Genomic DNA, 13435 nt, shown 5'->3' with positions numbered 1-13435 from the left:
ATGTGCAAACACAATGTGTAAATGTGTAGATTTGCATACACAAAGTGTAGATGTGCATATAACCAGGAATTGCAGATTTCTTAATTTTTTTGGGAATTCAAACATTAAACTTAAAACGTCGGTCCTATATTGAAAATATTATTTAATACAGCAATGACCAGTTATTAAGTGCAAAGTTCTCTAAAGCTAAATCATCCGGATTTCTTTGATCAGTACCATAAATCTGACTTTTGTATAAATAATTTTAATTAGTTTTCTAGGATTAATATTATCATGCTTGACGTAGTGGATTCACGGAGATATACTTATCAATTTTATGTTAGTAAAGAGTTGGAGCCACCGCTTCACCGAAACTTTTTTTCAAAATCGTTTATTCCATTTTATTTATCGTATGCATATTTGCAATAACTTTGTAAAATGCATGGATAATATCTAAAAATTCAGTTGATTTAATTTCATTTCTAAAGTTTATAAGAAACATAACACCTTTCTGATGAAAAAATACTTTTAGGCTAAGGATCGGAGAACCTTAACGAAAAAGAAAAAAATATTTCTTAACTAATGGAATTTAAAGATAAAATAACACTGCAAATATAAATGAAATAGCACCAAACTCAATGCATTATGTATTCCTTTATTTTAAAAATAAATGTTTAATAATACGTGTACACGTATATGTATAAGCATAATATAGTAAATCATGCAGTCATGACATTATGACAAATAACAACCTTAAAGTATTCATTTGAAAAACATTTACGGTATTGAAAAAAAGAAAAAATATCATACAACAAAGTCATAATGTTTTGTGACTAGGCCATTTTTCATGGTTCATGTGTTGGGTTCTTCGTCAAATTCTTCAAATTGTATTTCAACTGAAATGAGATATTAACCTATTTTATTCATTGTGTATCAAACAGGTAAAACTTTGACTCGTAAAAAAAATTTAATAATCCCAAAAACATCTCCATCAAATCCCAACGAATTTTAAGGAATTTTTTACGACAAAGCATTATAAATGGTTCACTTCACCACGAAATAATTTCTCAAATTAATCGAAAAAAAATAAAATTATTAAAGATATCAAGGTCTTACAAATGCGTATTCTTGTTTTTCTAGATAAAATAGTCCCTTAATCATGTATTAAAAATTTATTTCAGGATCAACACAATTGGTTGCACTTGGCGTAGTCCTACTTGCCGTAATTGTGACAATAATGGCGGTCAATTGGGCGAAGCTGATTTCAGATGAATGCCACTCTGAAAGTATTGTCTTGATAGTTTTATTGATATTCATAATAGTTGGATTGATATCCATTTGGATGCTTCTGTTTTTGCGTATCCGTTGTAACCGTTCAGTTGAGATTCATACATCTGAAATAGCATTTTTGAGAATCAAATTGATTTCAATGTATATTTTTGGACTAGGCTTTTTGTTTCATTGTGGACTCTATATATGGAAACACGCTACCCCAAATAATTGTGAAGAGTTAGATAATTTAGGTATTTCTTACAATACGTTATCAATTTTTTACACATTTAGCCTTTTTATCTATTTTGCATTGTTTTATGTCAGAAAAAAAGAAAGTTCTTGTTTAGAAAGTTGTGCCTCACTTGGACTTCTTTTAGCTAATTTGTGCATTTGGTTAGATACACTTTTCTCAGAGTCAAATGTTGTGTTTAAACATCCTAATAATGAGTCACATAATCGTACTAGAGCCATTGAGGCTATCGAAAAGACCGATCCATTTTTATCCCCCGCCATAATTGAGTTTTCATTGATGGCTGTTAACATGCTATTTACAAATATTGATGATTTCACTGGTTTACCTTCCAATTCCACAAATACAGATATCCACAATAAGAGTAACAATAAAGCATCAAGTCGAAGTCCTCGTCCTGGGGATTCTAACAATAGCACTAGCTTTAAGAAAGACTGTGGCAAATGTCTACATCTTTGTTCGGAAATAGCGGTACAAATCTTGTTTTTGTTGCTCTCTTTTGCTTTATTTGCTATAACCTTTACTGTACTCTTAACAACTGACTCGTCAAAAAATTTCATTGGTCATCCAAATGATTTCATTGTTTATGTGAGTATTCAACTATCTATGAAAGTTTTCATAGTTGTTTTCATCATTGTGTGTATATGTCTCGCATGGACGTCATTCTCTCTTCATTTTAATGTTTCCGCATTCGTACTCTTAATTGCTTGCTTCGGTAATGTTGCTGTATTGTTTTGCTCTGTCTCAGAACAACACTTACACGCCTATTGAAAATATCACGAATCAAACGTTTCCTAACAGTTCCAATTCGAAAAATGAATCTGCTACAGTTGCTAATATTGATACCGATATAATTGTTTCTTGGTTTGATAACATAGTCAGCATATTAATAGCGGGCTTACAAACAATGTTTTTATTAGGATCCCGTTCGCTGATCGAATTAACAAACACTTGTTGTGGTTGCTCCCAACAAAGGAAACACTTTTTAATGTACTACGCCTGTTCCATTTTAGGGGTTCTTAATTTGGGATTGTGGATTAGTGACAGCATCGGGGAAGAACGCCTTCCTGTGTTAAGCATTTATATTTACAGGGCATTTCATGAAGTTGTTTGGTCGGTTATTAATAAGATAATCTTACCTCTTACAATATTTTTTCGATTTCACTCTGGTCTGCACTTCTTAGAGATATCCTGGAAGTACAAATGCATCCAAAACAAAACCTTAGCATGTAGAAATGATACCGAAATAACTAAATCAATTAGTCAATTGTCAAGAAATAGTTCACAAGTGTAACATCATCTTTAGCTTTGTAAATTATTCTTAATCAAAATTAAACTTTCCTAATGCACAAACGATAAAGTCAAAGGTTTTGAAAAATCGTTATAAATGTATTTCAAATAATATATATTATTTCTATAATAATAAGTCTTTCTGCACAGATAAACATGTTAGAAACGGGTTTTAAAAAATCCATTCACCATAAAGTTTTTAAAATCATTTGTATAATATCATAACTAGTCTTTATGCACAGAAAGAAAAGTTTTAAAGGGTTTTGAACAGTTTAATGACTAAAAAGCCATTAAAAATGATACTGTATGCAGGGAAATATTTGCCCTCGTTTTATTTTTGCCCCCTTTGCCCTTGTTCGCAATATTCAAGACGAGGCGAAACTGTTTGCAAGTGTTAAAGGGCGGAAATTACACAGGGCGAAAATAACATACAGTATATGATATTATTATATATGGAGGACCAAGCAGGCTAAATATTAAACTTTCTTACTTTTTTTGTAGACAGCTAGTAATTTTAATAAGCATTGGACAAATATCAAGGTAATAACAAATAACCAAAAGGAATTGTCGTTTACTGACCTTTTGTTCTCATATTAATCATTTTTACTTTATAATCGGGTACTTCATTTAATATGATAACGATAGAAAGTAGTGAACAACAGAACCAAGTGAACTAATCTACAATAAAATTTGGGCTACACATTAGGAAGAAACTTGTCATAAATAAATTGTTAAAATATTATATCACACATTGTGTTTGATTGTATTGGTTAATGCATTCACTTATATCATTAAGTTGAGAGGCTAGACAATGTCAATTGTCAAAAATAAGAACCACTGCATAAAAAGAAATTACAATAAAAACATGTACTATGAAAATACTATGAAAATAAAGACATAAGTACAAGTGCATAGCAAATAACGGTTATCCAAAAGGTATGCTAATAATGCCATTCAGAAGCATTGTGTTGCTTTAAATGTATTTATAAAAATCTGTGGTGGTAATTGTTTATGTGATACATGTTCTATGTTTCTATATCTTGTATAAGAATAAAAATTTTAAAAAATAAAATTTAAAGCATAGATGAATAATTTTAGCGTGTCTTGGCTTTTGTTTTTATATAATATGTATGTGACACGTGACGCATGAATATTATTTTTTGTCTTAATTTAAATAAATTAAAAAATCTTTAATTATTTTGGGGCTTTTGCTGTGAATGATTAAAATGTGAACTGCAGTCATTTCAGAGCATTTAATTCAAATAAAATTATAAACTTTTTAAACAATATTGGTTTAATTTTTGTGTTTATTTCTTTTTCGTTTCTGTCTCGAATTATTGAAAGAAGTTGGTTTTAATGCATAATACTCACTCGAAAATTTGACGTAAGAAAGAAATAAAATAAATTAATTATGCGCATATCTTCCAGTAAAGTGTTGGAACTGATTCAATCAAATTGATTTAATATACTATTTTCAGATATTAAGAAAGATATAAATCGTTGCCTCATAATGCAGTACATGTAATGAAGTCAAATGACAATATGCTCGCCAGTTATCCATTGTGATAGCTGGTATGCATTTTAATACATGAAAATTCACAAAACCCCCAAAAAAATCAAATCAAATTTTAGGAGAACCTCTGAATTAATTGAATAATAGGACAATTATTTTTAACAAAAATCTTAGTTTCATCAAAATGTGATTTCTTATGCAGACCTTTTTATTGTTTTTGATCGCACTACATTCTATAGTTTAATTAATTTTCTGTTTAAGATTACAGATGACGATCTTTGTTAAGTAATGTCTGTTTGAACACACATAAACAATGTTTTATCGCATATTTTTCGTGAGCGTACATGTTTTTACGTATGATAGAAATATATTGTTTATAAAAATTTAATTCTACTATTGTTTAATATGCTTTATTTCGTTTTAGTTTATGGTGAATCATTGGTTTCTAGTTAAATTTAAGGTCAAGATCTAGTCGATAAAAAATTTATTTATATTAATTTTTTTAACGATGCTTCGTAACCATAGCTTTATTTTGTTAACGTGTATCAACGATTAATTTGTTTTGTAACCACTGTGAAAGAGCATGTCTTAAAATACCATTTTAAATGAAATATGGTGAAAATAGGTTGCAAATCCTGGAGTTTTGTCAATGTTTTGTGAACTATATCTAAAATTCATACAGCCTCTCAAAAAAAATTAACGTCCTCTTCACCTCGTCTTTCAAGTGATATTAAATTTTAGAATCAATATTACTTTTTCCACATCTTAACTATTTTCATTTTCAATATAACTCTATAAAAGTACTAAGAAAATGACATCAAATAAATTATGGCGTCAAAAAGGCTCTTGCATTAAAAATCCTCAAAGTTCATATGAACTTATCCTAACACATGTAGATCTTGACCTTATATCAGTTGTTGTTATTTGATCATGTCGTATGTAACATATACAGTGCATTCAAATAAAACCTGTAATAGTTTCTTTCTTTTTTTTTAAACTTTCAATACAGGTAACAGGATACATTTTGAAACGTTTTAACTTGGTTTAATTTATTCATTAACAATGATAAAACCAATCACGTATTAATTTTGTAGATATGCTATGATTAATAGAGATTACAAAATAGGCATAATATACTTTACAATTACATAAAATATTTTATTTTAAAATGAAACGTAAATTGACTTATTTAACAAATAATTTACATGTGTACAACGGTGCAGAAAGATACAAATTCAAACTCAAATCAAGGTGGCTCGACACATCAGTACATTATTTGCCCGATTGATGAAGTACCATTTTTTGAAAGATAATTTTGCAAAATTGAGACCAATATTTTTGAATAATGTATATTATTTTCATAATTTTTTTTTTATTAAAACCGGAACATTTTTATAATTGCTTTAAACAAGATATTTAAGAGCTTAACGTTTGGTTTAAATTAATGCACATAACAAATATCTAAAACACAAGTCAAAGACGGCAGGATAGAATTAAATTTACAATTATATTTTTGATAAAAATATTTATGAAAATAAAAATAGAGAATTGTAGATGTCTCTTAAATATATGGATAAAATCTTCAACTCAAATGTCACTTGCATGAAGCAATTGCTATTTTATCATATTTCATCAAGGAATTGACGGTTAAGGAAATAATGAAATTTTTAAAAAAAATGGAAAAGATGAAGATGGTTTGTGGATCATCTAAAAAATATTGTTTACTTGATGAGTTTTCATTTTTTTTTTATTTATTGGAGGTATACATTTTTCTATTGTGTGTTGTAAATATACAAAATTGTACATACATAGATTGAAAATTCAAAAGAAATTCAAAAATGGATAATTCTATATTCGAACCCATACAAATTGCTATTAAACTTATCCCGAACGAAATCATAATAGTCGTAATAAAACGGTATCACAATTTTGCAAAACGTTCAGGTTGTTTAGCTGTAAACTGGTTTGTTTATTTGTTTATGATCTCATAATGCGTGTGAATTTCTCAGCATAAACTGTTGTATTTTTGTAATTTAAAAATAGTTTCGATCGGGATAAGTCTTTATATCATCTGAACCACTTAAGTGACTTATTCGCAATTGGTCTTTTCCGTCGTCGTTCGTCGTTCATCGTGCTTTGCTCGTCGATCATTTACAAATTTAAATTATTTCCTTTTTTTTAAAAACTAAAATTGTTACCATTTTTATATGAAGCATCTCTAGGATAAGAGGTATCCAAATTTTAAAATTCATTCCTCTGCCACCTTTGGTACCTCATGGGCAAGGCCAACTATGCTAAAAACAGACGCCCAAATTAAAAAAATATCCAACATATATGTGAACAAATTTAAATTTATGGTAATGGTTTCCATGAAGCTTTCTACCGAAATTGTTTGATTTATGGCCCCGGAGTCAGGGGTCAGGGTTTAGGTCCTAGGATGGAACCAGTACAGCAATATGGTAAGATGGTTGGATATAAAAAAAATCATTTTGTTATGATGTCAATGAAACACTCTACCTAAATTGTTGAATTCATGGTCCATATGTCAGGAGTGAAGGACGTATATTGTAACCCCCCCCCCCTCCCCCCAATTTTCATGTACTAATTTGTTTGTTTCAAACATCAAATAATAAAAGTTTGATAAAGGTCAGAGGAGTGTCAGATTAGGGTTGAGAATTCAATATGAAGCTCAAAATACAAACACGAGACTCTGACATGTCAAACTATGGGCTATGGTACTCAGATGACCGTTAAGGCCTGAGGGCCTTTTGGTGTTAAATGAATTTACGACTGATTCTTTTTTGCTTTCTTTAATGTTTTAGTTCTTTTGGCTATCGCCATATGCATCGGATTATCATTAGGTATGCACTAATATTTAAATTGTTTTTATTAAATTTGATGGTTAAAAAATTAAATAAATAGCATCTGCAGAATTAGTGACCTTTTTTTAAAATTAACATTATTTATTATTTTCGTTCATTTTTTTACAGCGGTTTTGTCGGCGTCACCCATCGCTGTCCACTTCATTTGTAAATCGGTTACAGAGACAGATGTTGCAATACTTTTGCTTGTTTTCCACCTAGTCGGGATTATGTCGGTTATCGTCCTTGGAATAATTTATAGTTATAAAGGTAGTAAGGACATCGTAGCTTTAACTCGTAAAAAATATAGTTTTTTAAAAATCAAAATCGTTATAATATATATATTTGGAGCATGCTACTTTCTTTTTTGTGGTTTAAACATATGGAAACACATTGATTTTGCTGCTGGGTCAGAGAAAAACACCCATCACATTCGTGTAGCAAATCATTTAATTACTTTTGCCCAAATATTTATTTTATTGATTTATTTCACCGTTTTTCATCAAAGACAACACGAATACACATGTTGTCAAATAATATTTTCAATTCTTGCATGTTTTTTCATTTACGTTGGTGATCTGAATGACGCCCTTTCACCAGAGTTTCTTTGTAAAACGAATAGTTCTTTAACTCCTCAAAATATTACAAGGGCAACTGAGGCTTTAAAGAAAACAGAACCCTTGATTTCAGCTGGAATCATAGGATTTTCCTTGCTTACAATTGCTTTGATATTTCCGAAAGATAGTGAACCCAGTGGAGTGTCAGATTTATCAATAAATGACACACTTGAGTCAGATTTGCCAATAAATGACACGCGTGAGTCAGATTTGTCAACAACTGAAAGCCGTTTATCTGATTTAGTTGACATTATAATTGAATTCTTCAAAACGACGATTCAACAGTTCTTTTTCATTATATCTTTTGGGATATTTGCTTTCACGTTCACCTTAATTTTATCAAATCATCAATCTGCAGATTTGGTAGCATATGCTATCACACAGATTGCAATAAAAGCAATCACGTCATTGCTGTTACTGATAATTCTTCTAATTCTCATATGTAGGAATAAAGGAAATGTTTGTAAATGTTCACATATGATATTTTCTGTCAATGTGTGGTTGGTTATATTGATTGTCACCTGTATTTATCACATATTTTATTATACAGCATGTATCATTCGTGAAGAATATATAGCAAATGCCGATATAAAAAGCCTTGTTTTTGCAGAAAATATTGTCACAATAACGATGGCTCTACTTCAAACTCTTTTTATAGTAGGAACATATTTATGTAGAACATGTGATAATAGGGTTTCAAAAAAAGGGATGAAATTTATATATTTTTTGTGTTCCCTTATAGGCATGATGAATATGGGTCTATGGTTTTGCGATATCATAGGCAAAGAAAATCTTATTTACAAACCTGATGAAGAACCTATTTGGAAACTTTGCAAATCCTTTAGTTTATTGCTTTCAATATTTTATCGCTTTCAAACAGGCCTGGAATTTCTGAAATTATATTGGCACAATAACAAAACGACGTAAAAACTAAAAACAACTCTGAAGCCCGTTTCACAAAATTACTTTTGACTAAGATCTGTCTTAATACCAAAATTTGTCGGAAGATCTCTTCATACCTGATTCGCAAAACAGTCATATTTCATGATTATATTAATATCTCTCTTCATCTTAGACAACCAGATACATGTACATGTCTGAAGTATAAAACTTAATTATATAACATGGTGACTGCTATTTTGATAAATTTCATCTTCCGACCTCACTTGTTGCATCTACTGTATTCATTTGACGCTTTCGTTTTCATTCCCTCCTACTTCAAACTAGAGCATTCACGACAGAAAAAATCTGATTTAAATATGAAATATTAAGCTTCCTTTCAACAATTCTGTAGAATAGGAAACAGCACTATCATCTTCACACAGATTTTTCTGACCTTACAGACTTCGATGTTCTTACCCACTTGTGATGGTCACAACTGATCAAATGTATACTGTAGCTTCGTCATTAAACGCTAGGAATTAATATCCGCGTAAAATCCTGAGAAGCACATCTTACGAATTTTAATTTTGCTTTTATTTTTAGGACAGATAATGACTTGAAACTATGATAAAAATTCGGCGCTCGTGATCATATATTCTTGCGATGTCCTGCAAAACAGTTGAATCGCGAAATAAAGAACTGGCATATAAGAAGGGATCTACAGTATACATCATTGATTCCGATAAGTAATACTAGGTCTGTAAAACCCCCCCTGATAAAATGCGTTTTATTTTTAAAATCTAATTAAAATGATGTATTCAGATTAATGGTTTAGTTACAAAACTCTATCATACTCTATACAGTTTTGTTTATCAATGACGCCCCACCCCATAAATGATGGCCAATTGATGCAAAACCAAACAAACTAAGGAAAATGTTAACAGCAGTTGTGTGATTACATGTATTTCTTTATTTACAATTTGCAATGGAAAAATTAGAAAATTTTTAGATGTGTCTTATGATGAATCTTTCGATAGTTTTGTGAAACCCTGCCCTGGTTTAAAACCACCTGTTGAATTGTCAGATAAGGCAGTTATAAGGTGAATCATAATTTTGTATTAATTAATATGTAAGTCATGGCATTAATAAATAAAGGCACACTACATGCAGTATGGTATTTGTTTCTTAAATGTTTGGTTGTTTTATGTAAGGATGGTATTGTGATTATTGCATTTACATAATTTTGTAATCATAGCTATCATTAATAAAGTATGTATCTCTTGTAAGAGTGTCGTTTTATTAATTTTTCTTTATAGCTGGTGTCTGTTTTTAAAATAAATAAAATATTCGAGTATTTTCAAAATACATATGCGGAGAAAGAATATGTTTTAGCCCCCTTATTTGATTTCTGAAATTTAATCACTAATGTATCGTTTTATTGATATTCGGATATTCAGTTTACCAAAACGTTAAGTCGAGGAAAGATGTAAATACTACATTGATATTTCTGCATTGCATTTCAATTTGATTAAAGTAATTTAAATTCATATTTCTTAGTATTATGTAGTTTACAAATTAAAACACACATTGATAAATAAGTGGGTTTTTGAAATTTTTAGTTGGAATATCAATTGTATTAACCTTACCTAGATTATATTACAACGGCGTTTACATGCTAGTTCAATTCAGCAGGAAAGAATCGGTTTGCACTATGGAATTTAAGTTTGTAAAATTCAAATAGTGTTTAGAGTATGCACGATATTTTTCTATCATTTGTACAAGCACAATTAGCGCACGAGCACTTTACAACACTTTGCGATCTGAATATTTTAGCTTCGCACGAGCTCTCGCACACGTTGCACGATGCCTCGCATTTGTTGCATGCGTTTTAGTGGTCGCATTAAGTGTCTGCAAAATAGTGGACATGCACACTTTTCAAACACAGCCGAAAAGATCCTAATTATCGCAATGCAAAACACGAACATTTGTACGAAACGTCTTACAGCATTTTGTGTACTCGCAATAGTAAATGACGACTTTTAAAGATCATAAGATAGTCGCAGCTATCTATGGGTGTGTTTTGCAACAACGAGACTGTTGCTCAACGTGTCTCATGTAATCTTGCAACGTTGTACTATCATTGCATGACCTATCAGCCTCGATATTCCATGCTTTGCAACTACTATTTATATTCTGTATAAGCATTTCTGTTTCCGACATCAATTGACAATTTTATTTCATTGCACGATTATGAGGAAACATGAAGATTTATTACCCAAAGAAAAATCATGTTTCTCGAGGAAAATTTGATTTTTTGGGGATAATAAATCTTCATATTTCCCAAACATTCACGCATAAACGTTTTATGATATCGAACAACATATGATTATACATTTACAAAATACGATGATTTCTAATAGTTGTTTGATTTTTTAATAGCAATAACGTCTTGATATTTTTTCCTATGTTACTGTCTCTCTTTTCTATCATAAATTCGAGTCATAGACAGTTAGATATAGATCTTTATCTTTTTGAAAAGAATAACAATAATCAGATCTGATTATTTGCTTCATTACTTTATCTAAAGATAGGAACTTCACATATATTACGCTATCTAAGTCGATCGCATAACAAAGATACGAGATATGTAGTTTGTTTGAATAGGCATTAAAGCCGAATTGTACTTAAGGTTCCATCATGAAGTTGTAGGGGTTTTGCTAGTCAGGTTTGTGTACCTGTGTACCGTGTCGCTACTTTTTAAGTCATAAACCAAAAGTGAATTTTCGTTCAGAGAAATTTTTGAAGAAAGAATAGATAAACACTCTCAGTACATGTATTCCTCAGGGAGATAGGTATTTACTCCGTTTACAAGTTAATGACACTAACGCATAATTAACATTTATATCGTTCTACATTAATGAATATCGGAATAATAATGCTTCGAGTATCATTTGATATAAGAATTATTATATTTGAGACATCAAAAACATGATTTTAAGTTGTAAACAAACTGTTTTTCCATCGTGTTTTCAATGCTGGGTTTTCCTGCACTCATGCGCTGTGGCGTTATAAATGGCGTATCACATTAATATTCATCAGACGTGTAGCAAAGTTTAGCGACAAAAAACTAAGGACAGAACATATTTTATGGACCTAGAGTTGGTGAAACGTCTAATTCTAAGAAGCATGATGTATATTTTTACTCAAACTAATGTCAAACATTTTACTCCAAAGACGCCATACATAATTACTTTAAGTTAGTTTTGTGATATAAAGAGAATCGTAATGATTCAATATTTTTGATTTAATTATATTTGTATATATCGTATGCTCATATCAGATTTTTCATTCCTATGGAATTACAAGTCCCGAGATTTCCGAAGAGGTGAAATGTGATACAATATATTTATTCCCGGCCAAGGAAAGACGACGTTCAGTTCGCCCTAACACGTGACCTTGTAGACCAATCAGATGAGTACTATCATTGCATGACCTATCAGCCTCGATATTCCATGCTTTGCAACTACTATATATATTCTGTATAAGCATCTCTGTTTCCGACATCAATTGACAATTTTATTTTATTGCACGATTATGAGGAAACATGAAGATTTATTACCCAAAGAAAAATCATGTTTCCCGAGGGCTGTGCCCGAGGAAAATTCTATACAAATATTTGATTCAAATAATTTCTCGGACATTTTACTACAGATATCATCACTTTACTTGCCTCTGATATTCTTTAAAACAACATCACCAGTCTTGTAAAGTGAAGTGGTGAAGTTTGTTTACATGTAGAAATGCCGACTCCCGATTTCGACGTGAATTTATCATACCTCAATTTTCGAGGTTGATTTGAGAAAGTTTGAGGCAAGTAAAGTACCGATATCAGTAGTACATGTTAATTGACTGTTGCTAATTGTTTCCACAGAATTTATGCGGAAATAAGGTTAATCGAAAACTAGCGCATTTTTATGCGCCGTAAATTGCATTTTTTCTTTCAATATGGGAGGCACTGTAGCTCCCAGGTCTGGTCGTCCATTCGATTTTTTTTCAGACCGGGAGCTACAGACCTGAAGCTACTGTCTACTGAAGTGCGTTGGTATTGGGCTGTTTATGGTACATTTATACCCCCTCTGACTTGACCGGTTGTTCGTACCATGGAACACAAGATCGCATGTGCAATCGCATTGGTGCACGTTCAATCGTTCGGTCACCTGATCACTTGTGCGATCTTATCGCATTATCTTACAACACTCGCTTCTATTGTACAACAGTCGCACACCGTTGAAAGATTTATCGCAAGATTTAATGCGTTTGCATCGCACAACGATCGCTTTAGATAGTACGAATTTGGTACGAATACTTTTTCATGTGCGACAGTTTAAGATTCAAATCTAAATTTTCGGTCGCACGAATATCTAGTCGCTTCTGCACATGTGCCAATTGTGAAAGGGGCTTTACAAAAATCGTATAAATTATTTTAAAAATAATTCAAACGATTTTTCAAAAAATACTTCCACAAAGCTTTTAAGTGCTCACCAAGTTTCGTGTATTTTCTAAATGAAATAAGCACATTTATTCATCTTGTCAAGGTGACTGATTTCCACTTAACTTCTAAATAGTTAAAAACGATGCATTGAACTTGACCTCTGAGTGCGACCCAAGACCTTGACCATTGCTAAATGTCACAAACACTTTTAGTTTGGTTGAATTTCGCTCAGAGCTTTTACGTTGCTTTAAGTTGCCAATTGAAATGACGATACACTTA

At 31.1% G+C, this 13435-nt stretch overlaps 1 long non-coding RNA gene across 1 annotated transcript; it reads left to right on the top strand.

Moving 5' to 3' along the window:
• The first annotated feature begins 7007 nt into the window (after positions 1-7007).
• Positions 7008-9430, top strand: LOC136272234 (uncharacterized). Its single transcript, XR_010710196.1, has 2 exons — positions 7008-7165; positions 7295-9430. It is a non-coding gene; the product is annotated as an uncharacterized lncRNA (long non-coding RNA).
• The last annotated feature ends 4005 nt before the right edge of the window (positions 9431-13435 follow it).

Source organism: Magallana gigas, chromosome 10 (genome assembly GCF_963853765.1).
Source record: "Magallana gigas chromosome 10, xbMagGiga1.1, whole genome shotgun sequence".
Classification (NCBI taxonomy): Eukaryota; Metazoa; Mollusca; class Bivalvia; order Ostreida; family Ostreidae; genus Magallana; species Magallana gigas.
Note: the sequence above shows the minus strand (reverse complement) of the source record. Positions and strands in the feature narration are given on the sequence as shown.